Here is a 12,346-nt window from a genome sequence, read left to right as displayed (position 1 = left end):
AACATTACGAGGGCAACTACTTATATTTCGGGAATATCGAATAAGAATACATATTTTTAAGTGAAAATGGCTTTATTTTTTTTTCAAAATATCCTCCATGATGGTGATGGATGCCATGATGATACACTTTTGCATGCGTTCGAACCAATCAGAAAACAATTTTTGTCACTGTAAAAAGGTGCCTCAAAAATATAGTTTTTGAAAGCTTTAACAGCATCTTCTGGCGTTGAAAATCGTTGACAACGCATTTTTTTTTCTTGACAAGCGGAAATAAAAAGAAATCGTTGTGGGCCAAGTTAGGGCTGTACGGTGGATGATTTTGGACGACCTTCACGAAATTCGTAGGCGACCGAACTACGATCATGATTGAATTCACTACACCAGCGATATACAGTGGTTTTTTATGGTACTTCATCGCTATACAAAGAACTAAGTTCATCAACACACTCTTGTTGAGACAATCCACGTCGAAAGTTGTGAAGAATAATCCAACGAAATCCTTCTCTTTGAATTTCCATTGTTTAGCCAAATTGATTTTTTTAACTCACTGTAAAAAATACAACTAGCGTTTGTACATCAAAACGTTCTGAGTACGGTTATGTTAAAAAACATAAAGTGAAATATTATTTTGGTGTTGACAGATTTCAGCAATTGAAATTAGTGTGGCCAGTTCCTGAAATATAAGTAAAAAGGCGGGTGGGTAATGTCAGAGACATAACTGGATGTCGTGAATACGAAAACAACTGACATGTTCCTTAACACATCCGAATATCAATTGTATGAATTATGCACGCATTCCCCTTTTTCACATTTTTCGCAAAAACAAAGCAAGCTTCACTTGATTTCGATTACTGTGAATTTCACACAGCGAAAAGTGCACAAATCTGAGCAAACTGTTCTTGATTTGCCGTAAACTGAGGATATTTCCCTACGATTCGCGAGCAACAAATCCTAATAGTTCTTTAGAAAACTTTTAGAGCCATTAGAACGGCTGATATTGTGCAATGCTCTCCACCGTTGTTTTTTCCCAATGCTAATGACTGGCAGCTGTGACGTAATCGCTCTTGTCGAAAGCGAAACTAGCTGTGCAGACGACACAAAACACATCTGCTCGCAGAGGCGATAGAATCCAAACTGATTGAATTTTTGTTAAGAGATTTCCTTTTATGTGATTTCGTTTGTAGCTTTTTCACTAATGGGCGGTCCTAACGGCTATAAAAATAGCCGCATACAGAATTTTATTGTCGATTATTTCATTTCGGATTTGCATAATTTATTGAAAGAAACTATCAATATGCTGTAGGGATTCGTTTCCAGCATTCAGAAGAGTCAAATTGCGTAGGATTCTCTACGACATTAAACTCTGGAACATTTTTCGCAAAAAAAGCTTCACTTGATCTCGATTACTGTGAATTTCACACAGCGAAAAGTGCACAAATCTAAGCAAACTGTTCTTGATTTGCCGTAAACTGAGGATATTTCCCTACGATTTGCGAGCAACAAATCCTAATAGTTCTTTAGAAAAGTTTTAGAGCCATTAGAACGGCTGATATTGTGCAATGCTCTCCACCGTTGTTTTTTCCCAATGCTAATGACTGGCAGCTGTGACGTAATCGCTCTTGTCGGAAGCGTGCAGACGACACAAAACACATCTGCTCGCAGTGGCGATTGAATCCAAACTGATTGAATTTTTGTTAAGAGATTTCCTTTTATGTGATTTCGTTTGTAGCTTTTTCACTAATGGGCGGTCCTAACGGCTATAAAAATAGCCGCATACAGAATTTTATTGTCGATTATTTCGTTTCGGATTGGCATAATTTATTGAAAGAAACTATCAATATGCTGTAGGGATTCGTTTCTAGCATTCACAAGGACCAAATTGAGGAACTCACTGCGATATTCACCACTTTTCGGAACATTTTTCCCGGACGATTTGTTGTACAGCAGCAGATATTTTATTTTCTTCCTCAGAACGCGTTCTGATTGGCTGGTATTGACATGGAGCAAATGAGACAGGTTTTTCAATAGTGTACTATTGAAATACTTCAATGCTTTTGCTATACACGTTTAAATTGAAAAATTTCGATTCTATTGGTAGTTAGATTATATAAATCCTTTCACAGATCACTGAGCTATGAGCTTTAAAAATACGAGAAAGGCAAACGCGCCTTATGAATTATCCTCTTTGATACTCGTTTATACCAAACATTTCAGAAAAGTTTAATTTTGAATTATTTGAGACTATGTCACAAAACTGAAAATTTTATCATAAAATTGTGATCATATTTCCATGCCGGCATGTCGCAAGAATTATGTTGATTCATTAGATACAACAATAGATATTCACGATCAAAAACTTATCACTCTCTCAGAGGGTAAATTTTGAAAAGGCACCCCATAGTAAAGTAAGTCGTATTCACGACAAAAAGCAAAGTCATGACATTACATTCCTTTTGTGGAATTTGGCCTTTCTGTTTCAACAGGCTTCGCAGCCGATTCTTAGTGTACAGAATCATTGCATGGCTAATACTATGGATCCTACTGACACTAAGAGTATAAGTAGCGGCCTATGTAATAATTTTATGTTTACGAATACCGAACAATGCCTATAAATGATGTAAAAAGAATCGCTTGGAACGCCACAATTGGTGAATTTACTTTTCGTCAGGCTGTCTTGTTATGCCCTGCGCTATCACAAGAATGAAAAAAAGACGGGTGGGTTAGGTCACAGACATAACTGGAGGACGAATACGAATAAAACTAACATGCTTGTTTCACGCTTCGGAGTATAGAGAATCGTTCGTATTAGTTGAATGTGTGAAGTGTGAATTCGCAACTTTAACCGCTTCACCTTAAGAATTATTAGATTCAAATGAAAGATCTTATGGTCTCATAAAAAAATCCTGAATATTATTTGGATCCGACTTCCGGTTCCGGAGTGCTGCTCCATGCAAAATTAATTTAGAAAAATATTTCACAACACATAGTTATTAGAGCGACAAAAGACTTTGTTTTACTTCCAGCTGGTTGATGCTAATGATGATGTTTATGATGATGCACTATTTTGATTAAATATTATTTGGATCCGACTTCTTGTTCCGGAGTTATGGGGTAAAATGTGAAAAAAATATGTGTTTTATCTTTTCTCATAGATGGCACGACTGATCTTCACAAAATGAAAGGTCCTTAGGTTAAAATGAAAGGTCCTGTGGTCTCATAGGTAATTCCTGAATTTCATCCGGATCCGGAAATATAGGGTAAAGTGTGTTAAAAATTTTATACCATCACCGAAAAGGGCGAAAAACCGTAAAAAGTTTTCTTAATCGACCTCAAATCTTCTTCAATTGATATTTTTATCAGTAGACGGTCAAACAAACCGATTTCGGTTATTCTTTTAAGAATCGAAGAAAATTATTTTGATGAATACCACTGTATTATATATGATAGTATGATTCATATGAGAAAGGCATCATCACACAACTAGGTGGATTAAAACAGGTTTTTACATTTCTTCTATCAGTTCAACCGCCAACATAATATTGAAATCAAAAAATCTATGCAGAGATGGCATTTCACTAGAGTGATGATACGCACTGGATGTTTCACTGCGGATACATTTGGTGTACTCCACACAAAGAGGAAAGTGCACTTCTTCTCAGTGTCCATTAGACAGACTTTGAGTGCGTGCTTGTGTTGAAAGAAGCTGGTGCGAGAGAACCACATTCTCTTCGCATGAATCACTCTCACGTACTCTCGCCTAAATACACCCAAGTGATCACTGGCGCGTGATGGTGAGCGAACACTTCTGTGCACTTCAATTAATAGAGAGAAAATCTGGCCTTGCAAGGAAAAACGAAAATTCAACGATAAATTGTTTTATTTTTCTGATTTTGCGTGCCCCACGTTACTTATACGCAAACCTGCACCATAGTGCTTACCGGCGGGGGTACACCCACAGACTAACAGGCAGGACACTCAAATTAGATTCTTCAATCATTTTAACGGTCATTTCGAATATTCCTTTATTTGGGACACTACTCACATGTGTCATGATGGCGCCACGTTACCCTATTAAAAACATCCTGTCTGTCATCTATACTGTGCACGCTTAGAAAAAGTTACTCAAAGTTTGAGTAATAGTTACTAATTTTCAAATGATACATGGAAACGTCAAAAATTGAGTAGTTATCATCAATGATATTGAGTAACTCCTACTCTAAATTTGAGTTTAACGCAAAATCTCGTTTTATTGTTACTATTCGCATTCGCGATAAGTCTAAAAGTTGTAATAACCATTTGTAGCAACAGGTTGTATTTTTTGTTAGTGAGACGCGTATTTCGGGGGTGAGTCGATCAACACAAACGGTGTTGTGTCTGCAAAAACCGGAATGATCAGCTTCGTGTTGTTCTTTAGAATGGAAACGAATATGCTCAAATGTCATTCATGAGAAATAAGTGTATGGTTTGTGCCTGAGCATAACACACTACTCCAAGCGACTACCACTTGATATAGTATTGAGTTCAATTATTTAACCATACAATACACTCAGAAAAGGAGCAATTTGTTTTGCAAATTTGGTATATGTGAAATAAAATTTCACACAAAATTTGAGTGATAGTTACTCTATTTTTGGTACATGTACGAATAAAGTATTACTCAGTTAATGAGTAGATTTTACCCAAATATCGTTTCCAGTGGAAGAACTCAAATTTGAGTAACTTCGGAGTTACTCTAAATTAGAGTTGTTCCACTTTTTCTGTAGATGAGTGAGATCTTACTCATTTTTGAGTAACTATTTTTAAGCGTGTGTTTATTTTTTTTCATTTACCAACAGAGTTGCCATTCATGCAGAATTACCTGTAATGTACTGATTTGTATACGTCCATGCGAATTTCATGCAGGATACAAATTTAATACATATTGCCAAAACTATATACAGAATTATGCCTACTTCTCATCTTCCCTTTTTGTTACAATATTTACTTGCATCTGGTCTGCCGCCACTTAATTTCGGGTGAAAACTACCAACACAATAAAAAATAGTCTAGATGAACAACGTTGAGTCAAATAAATGGTTACCTTCCAACATCGCGAAAAAGTTAAATATATTATCAACGTAATCCAAAACTTTATTGTGACGATTCATTTTCAAAAATTTTGATGAAATCAGGCATCCCTGCAAGCAGCTGATCGGTGTTGACAAACGAGGGGAAACCAACTAGTAAAAAATCTTTTACGTAACACAAGGGGTGTACCGATAGTAAATAGTTCGCGCAGTACAATATAGGTGGAACTAGTGCATCACGAAAAATTGTTTTATAAGAATTTACTCATACTGTCATGTCTGTTAGTCTGTGGTACACCCACAAACGAATTTCCAGACATGACAGTCACGATTTTTTTTGGCGCTCATCTACGGTCCTCCGTGAAACTGGCACCAATGGTGATAAATTGGTTGCACTGATGAGTTCCCATCATACATCCATAATGCAAATGTCAAACCGTGAGAACTCTTTCGATTCGGTAGCTCATTTGTATATATTTAGATTTTATGGCACACTTTGGTTGAAATAATAACGATGCAATTAATCTCGCATTCCACCAAGCGGTGAGTGCGGTCATTTCAGAAGGTACCGGGAACCTAGGACAGGACCAGACAACTGGCTTCTTTTTCCAGATAAATATTTCTCTTCTTATTCCGGTTGCTCCCTGCTGTAAATAATAAATTGCTCTGGATCACTGTTGCCAGTAGAGATACTTATTCATTCTGAAAACTTTCTCCCCTTATAACATGCAATTATTTATCATTTGAAAACACTTAGACAAATGTTATATCGGTCAAAAATATAGCTCTGGATTCATTTTGTTCAGATGTTTGTTTTGAAGAAAACGTTTAGTTGAAACAGCTTAATAAAATTTTTCTAAAACACTCAATTTTGGGTAATTAATTTTTACAGCTTTATAACTAAAGTATTCAACATATTCTATTTGAGAAAAATAATAACATACAGAAGTATCCAAAGATTCGGTGCTATTCTCAACCAACATAATCAATATTCTCGTCCATATCACACTTCGTGATTTCAGGCTTTCTCTTTGTATCATCCAGTGATTGTTAAATGTACTCGTATACTTTCCGCATTGACAGGACTTAAAAACAAATTGAACTTAAATCCTATTGAAATTATTAATTTTGAAAAGATGACCCGAAAAATAAAATATCCAATATCAAGCTACATTGTTACCGACGATACTGACAACACTTTTTCTACCACCCTGCAGTAATATTGATTTCAACAACTTGTACTTGCTTATGTCAATTTCAACCAATCACGAGCTGGTCCGAAATTGGTCCTAAAAATGGATTAACAATTGTCAGATCCTGTCCTAGCCGGGAACGAACCACATTTTTTAAAAATATTCATAAGCACGTACATGTCTTTATTATTTATCTTTGGTACACCTCTGTGAAAGTATCTGCATCCACCTCAGAGAATTTATTAGCTCTGCTCAAGCACTTTGTGCGACTCAGTGGAGGAGCTAAAAGGAAATAAACAAACGCACTCATGATGCGTGCACACTTTATACAACAGTGCTGTATATGTGTGAAAGAGAAGAGCTCTCGTTGAAGTTGTCAGTGCGAGGGGAGAAATTTTGCTTGCTCTTCGTCACACAGAGGAGATGGACATCTCTGAATCTGTGTTAACGAGTTTTAACTGGAATGTTTATTATTTTAATGAATTGCTTAAAATCTCGACAATGACTCGCATGCATGAACACTGATAATTTCGGTAATTTGTTACCAAATGCGACGAAGGTCTCGGCAATTTGTAGTCTTTTTGAGCCTGAAATTTTCGGTAAATGCAAAGTACCTGTCTCGGCAAATTTTAGCAGAGATATGGGAAGAAAATCTAAGTGTGTCTAGTACACTTTACTTGATTTAATTTTTCACACGCAGATGTCACTATCGGTAGAGTGACTATAATCAGAGTGGTGACAGCTGTTCGTTTGGAATGACAGCTCCCAGTTCCAATCACGCTTAGAAAAAGTTACTCAAAGTTTGAGTAATAGTTACTCATTTTCAAATGATACATGGAAACGTCAAAAATTGAGTAGTTATCATCAATGATATTGAGTAACTCCTACTCTAAATTTGAGTTTAACGCAAAATCTCGTTTTATTGTTACTATTCGCATTCGCGATAAGTCTAAAAGTTGTAATAACCATTTGTAGCAACAGGTTGTATTTTTTGTTAGTGAGACGCGTATTTCGAGGGTGAGTCGATCAACACAAACGGTGTTGTGTCTGCAAAAACCGGAATGATCAGCTTCGTGTTGTTCTTTAGAATGGAAACGAATATGCTCAAATGTCATTCATGAGAAATAAGTGTATGGTTTGTGCCTGAGCATAACACACTACTCCAAGCGACTACCACTTGATATAGTATTGAGTTCAATTATTTAACCATACAATACACTCAGAAAAGGAGCAATTTGTTTTGCAAATTTGGTATATGTGAAATAAAATTTCACACAAAATTTGAGTGATAGTTACTCTATTTTTGGTACATGGACGAATAAAGTATTACTCAGTTAATGAGTAGATTTTACCCAAATATCGTTTCCAGTGGAAGAACTCAAATTTGAGACTTCGGAGTTACTCTAAATTAGAGTTGTTCCCGAGGGGGACGACACTCCGTGATTGTATGTAAGAATAGTTTTAGTTTGAAGTTTAGTTATTGGATTTTTTGAAATGTTGTTCGAATAATTCGGATTGAATTGGAATGTTTTGAAAAAAGCAGAATGATTTGGAATAGTGTAGAATAAGTGCGATTGAAAAATTGTAACTGCTCGAAATGCATACGACTGATTTGCTATCAATATTTCAAGCAGTGTTTGACAACCAAAATTAAGAAATAATTTGAACATGTTTGAATGGCCTTATTATATTGAAAAACAAATATTGTCTAACTAAAAGAATACAATGGTAGAGTTATACATTTAAATATATATATATATATATATATATATATATATATATATATATATATATATATATATATATATATATATATATATATATATATATATATATATATATATATATATATATATATATATATATATATATATATATATATATATATATATATATATATATATATATATATATATATATATATATATATATATATATATATATATATATATATATATATATATATATATATATATATATATATATATATATATATATATGTATATATATATTAGCCATTAGAAACAAGAAAGGTACTGTGATTCAAGTCAAGAAAAGTACGTTCCTATGGATTTTATCTAATGGCACTCAAAGATGTTCGAGTGATCGCTCTTATCGATTCCGAGAAACATCAGCAGTCAATGAAGCAGTTGTGAGTGAGGTTAATGAAGTATTTACTTCAATCCGCTGCGGAGAATGGATAGCGATGAAAGCAAACGAAGATGTGTTAATAGTAAAAATATATGGTTTCAAATATTTGAGTGGAGACCGAACGTCGTATACTTTAACTGAAGCTCCAATACATGTACCTACAGGTACCACCGCAAAAGGTGTTGGGGTAATTGGAAGTTACTTTACAATTGTTTGTTGTAAAAAGGATATTGTATTAGAATTAGATGAAGAATCCAACGAACGTACTCTAGACACAAAATACTATATCTCTCATTTGGAAAAGCCAGAAACTCACACTTATGGTATATTTTATAAATTAAACACATCGAAATACATTCGTGCACTTTTATTGACTTCTGCTAATACAATAAATAAAAATATGATTTGAATGAAACCTATATTATTCTTCTTGTAACAGAATTATTCCTTTTCTATTGGAATATTACATTCATCGGCTGCTGATACACCACTTTCCTTTTTGCTTTGTTCGTTTCGCTCTCGAAAATTACTCCAGGAGAGTGCCAACATGGTAAGCCCACGAAACAATGCGAGTCAAAGTAAAAATAGTACTGTAACCTGATGGCCTGAAATAAGAGTTATTTTTATATGAGATGCACCAGATAAAATAGAAAAACAACTGCCGCTATGGCTGTTTACTAAACTTAGTAAAAATAGCATGTAAATGCTTTCGAAATGTATGTATAAAGCATTGATAAAAATTCATACATTTCTCACTGTAGTGCTAATTCTGTATCTCTGTACAGTTGAATCTTTAGGAATATTTACTTAATGATTATAGATCAATGAACTAGTACTTACCGAAGGATTTCGTTTGAAGAAAGAATTCACCAGATCGGTTGATATAGAATGAATTACTACCGAAAACTTCATCTTCAAAACAGCTAAATCGTTGTAGAATATTGTAAAAAAATGTCGTCGAGGAGTCAAATGTAGTTTTTGGACATTGCTAGGACATAGAGATAGAAAGTGAGCAATTAATCCAAACTGGTAGTTGAAATTAGTCTGCGAGAAACCAAAAAGACGAAAAGGAGAAATCTAGTAAGTATGGATCAGAGTTTGATATAATTCATTCAAACTCATTTCAGTTTCTAACTTTTATTACTTTGTTGACTCATGTTAACTTTCATTTGAAATACTTACGTGTTCAGTTTTAGAATAATCCACTACAATTAGGCCAGTGATGGCCCGTGTATTGTTTGATTATTGTTTTATTTCGTATTTAAATCTTTTCGATAGTGCTTTTTTTACATGTATTGTTCATTTTTATTCATATAGATTCCCGATGATAGTTTCACGGCGTCGCTACACTGATTCACTCCAGAACGAGAAAAATCGTTCTATCCCTAGAAATACACAAATTTTCTTCGCGAAGCAATATGCTCACACGTTGAGAGCTTCACAGGTAGTCCACTTACTACTTTGATCAAAATCAACATGAATATAGCAAATAAAAAAAATCGATATAAACCATATAAACATAATCCTGTTCGAGTAGTGAGTGCCAGGGTTACTATATTCACAGATTTTTTTCCTTAACAGCAAAAGATTTTTTATCTATTTCATTAAACAGATTTTGCGTTTCAAATCTCGGAATTTTACGGAATTCGCAAATTTACAGGAATATCTCGTGAAACTGACACATTTTCCAAACGTTTCTCACATATTTTTACTGATTTGAAACGAAAATGTCCGTCGCAGATATTATGCATATTTTTCGAATTGAAACACAGATTTTAAAATGGCAGCTCTGGTAAGTGCTTGATAGAATAAAAACAACTCGTAAGCATTGTTGCCAAATCTAAATAAATAATGATTGTCATATTAATGGTTGCCAAATCGCTCGACATTAGAATCAGAATTATGAGAATTCGAGCAAAGATAGATTGGAAATTCTGGATTTGATGGAATTATTGAGGATTTTCTTCGATTTTTGGAAAGCTCTCATGAATGACGAAAAACTCGAAGGAATAAGAAAATTTCAAGCAGATTTGTTGTGAAAAGTCGCTGCAATTCAGAAGTGTCGTCCCCCTCGGTTGTTCCACTTTTTCTGTAGATGAGTGAGATCTTACTCATTTTTGAGTAACTATTTTTAAGCGTGAAACGAGCAAACGACCTGTCAATTCAATGTAAAGCTACACTGAGAAAAGAACCATAGTAACTGCAAACTGTTTTTCATTGTCATTTCTACTATACGCTAAAATAGTAGCAAAGAGCATGATATATGACTATTCACCATCTGTATTGTATAAATTACTAGACAACAAAGACTGCGACTTGACTAAACTATTTGTATTTATGACTTTTCTGGCATGGTCATACTGACTATGGTAGTCATCTCAAATATAAGAACAAATAGTTAAACTCACAATTTCTAGTAAGGTGAAATTGCTCTTGAGCCTTGATATATGAGAAGCGAAATAGTTATTGCTACCACGTGAATATGTTCACAGTATAATAATGTTACCATAAATAGATACATGGTTTGATAGACGATTATGAAGTTTGAAAACACTATTCATGTAGTCCATATCAACAGAATTTATGTAGTAATCACATTATCGTGTATTTTTTGTTTTTTAACCGACTATGTATTTCATTTGTGCTGACTATACAAATTGTCAATAAACGAATGTTCTATGGTATTGTCACATAAAGTTACAATATAACAGAAAATTTCGTACGTGGGTAACACATCAGTGATTGATATGAAAAAAATATTTTATATGATGACTTTGTGTAATTTGGTAGGTCTTGCAGGTAAGTAAAGTTTGTAGCCTTAATAGTTTCCGTCATTGAAATTCAACCATTTTTCCGGCAACGGCTTTTCAACCATTTTTTCGGCAACGGCTACGTTTTCCAGTGAAATCAACGTCTCGTATACGATTTATTATTCATTATCGGTCGCTGTAGAAATAACATCCAACATATCGCAGGTGGGTAACGAGGTTTACATCTGGACTTGGCTATTAATTTCTTTCATGCTGCTCATTCCTGCTTCAGGAAAAAATCCACCGGACATCAGAGCCTTTGATCAACTGCTGCTACCAAACAATGCTCCTCAGTGTCCACGTTGCTATTCAACATTTCACTAGGCATGTCATCATTTAATATGATGTGAAAATAAAATAAAATTCCATGAAACTATTTTGTTGTTCTTGTTCTAGAATTCAAATTCATAAAACTTTTTAACATTAGCTCATGTTCTGCTGATCTTCAGCATTGTTGAATCAACCACTGCCTTTAGTTTCGAAATAACTAGAAGTGAAATGTTGAAAATACCATGGCTCTGGTTATAGCGAAAACTACAATGTAAATAAAGATTCGGTCATGGTTAGCCTAACCATCTCAATCGTATTAGTTATTCATACAATATACTGTTCAATATTACTATTCTAGAGCCGATACCATTTATAGTAAACATGAACTTGACTATTGTTGAAATCATCTGATTTAATAGTCGGCTGAAAACCACTATACTCGCATGGTCAGGTTGGCCCTCTATATAGTAACTGTAACCATAATATTTTTCTGAGTGTAATAGTATGTTCACATTAGCGCTGATATCAAGTGATATACGGATATACTTGATATCCGATGATATCATGTGCGATATCACTTGATATCCCATACAATTTGATGTCAACGCGTATTATCATTTTGGCATGATATCCGGGATATCATTTACGATATCATGTCGAGTTGTCAAAAATCGCAACTTGCAACACGGATAACGGCATTGAACGCACTCATTTATGAACGTCATTTTGAGAGTGACAATAAACAATCATTATAATTTCGATTTTTTTAACGAATACTGGCGTTCGGAGACCATAAAATGCAAGACTTCAATTATTGATTCAATTTTAATAGAGAAAGGTAATATTATTGATCTGA

The sequence above is a fragment of the Malaya genurostris genome, chromosome 2 (genome assembly GCF_030247185.1).
Source record: "Malaya genurostris strain Urasoe2022 chromosome 2, Malgen_1.1, whole genome shotgun sequence".
Lineage (NCBI taxonomy): Eukaryota > Metazoa > Arthropoda > Insecta > Diptera > Culicidae > Malaya > Malaya genurostris.
The sequence above is the reverse complement of the archived record's forward strand: the minus strand, read 5'-3'. Positions refer to the sequence as shown.